Source organism: Octopus bimaculoides, unplaced genomic scaffold (assembly GCF_001194135.2).
Source record: "Octopus bimaculoides isolate UCB-OBI-ISO-001 unplaced genomic scaffold, ASM119413v2 Scaffold_22971, whole genome shotgun sequence".
Lineage (NCBI taxonomy): Eukaryota > Metazoa > Mollusca > Cephalopoda > Octopoda > Octopodidae > Octopus > Octopus bimaculoides.
In genome coordinates this window covers 13,488-13,948 of record NW_026403721.1, presented here as the reverse complement: position 1 = coordinate 13,948, position 461 = coordinate 13,488, and positions in this window count along the sequence as shown.

The following is a 461-nucleotide window of genomic DNA, read 5'->3' as shown; positions in this document are numbered from 1 at the left end:
TATATATATATATATATATATATATATATATATGTATATATATAAACCCTCTACAATACTTCTGCTCCCTTTCCGAATCCCCACACACCGATTCCACTTTCTCTTCCCCACGCAAATGGCAAACGCGGACAGAGAGAACAGATCTGTTTATCTTTTTACTTGCCGCGGCCCACATTTGATTAGCTGAAGAGGTTAAATTCACTATCAGTTACAATTAGCAACTAATCTTTGCCTGTTTATTTGTGGGAGATCAGTAACGAGTCACATGAGTGGCTGCGTGCTTAAGAAGCTGGCTTCATAACCGTACGGTTCCGAGTTCAGTCTCACTGCGTGGCATCTTGGGCGAGTGTCTTCTGCTCTAGCCTCGGGCCGACGAGAGCGTTGTGAGTGGATTTGGTAGGCGTAGATGAAGCCCGTGGTATATATATATATATATATATATATATATATATATATATATA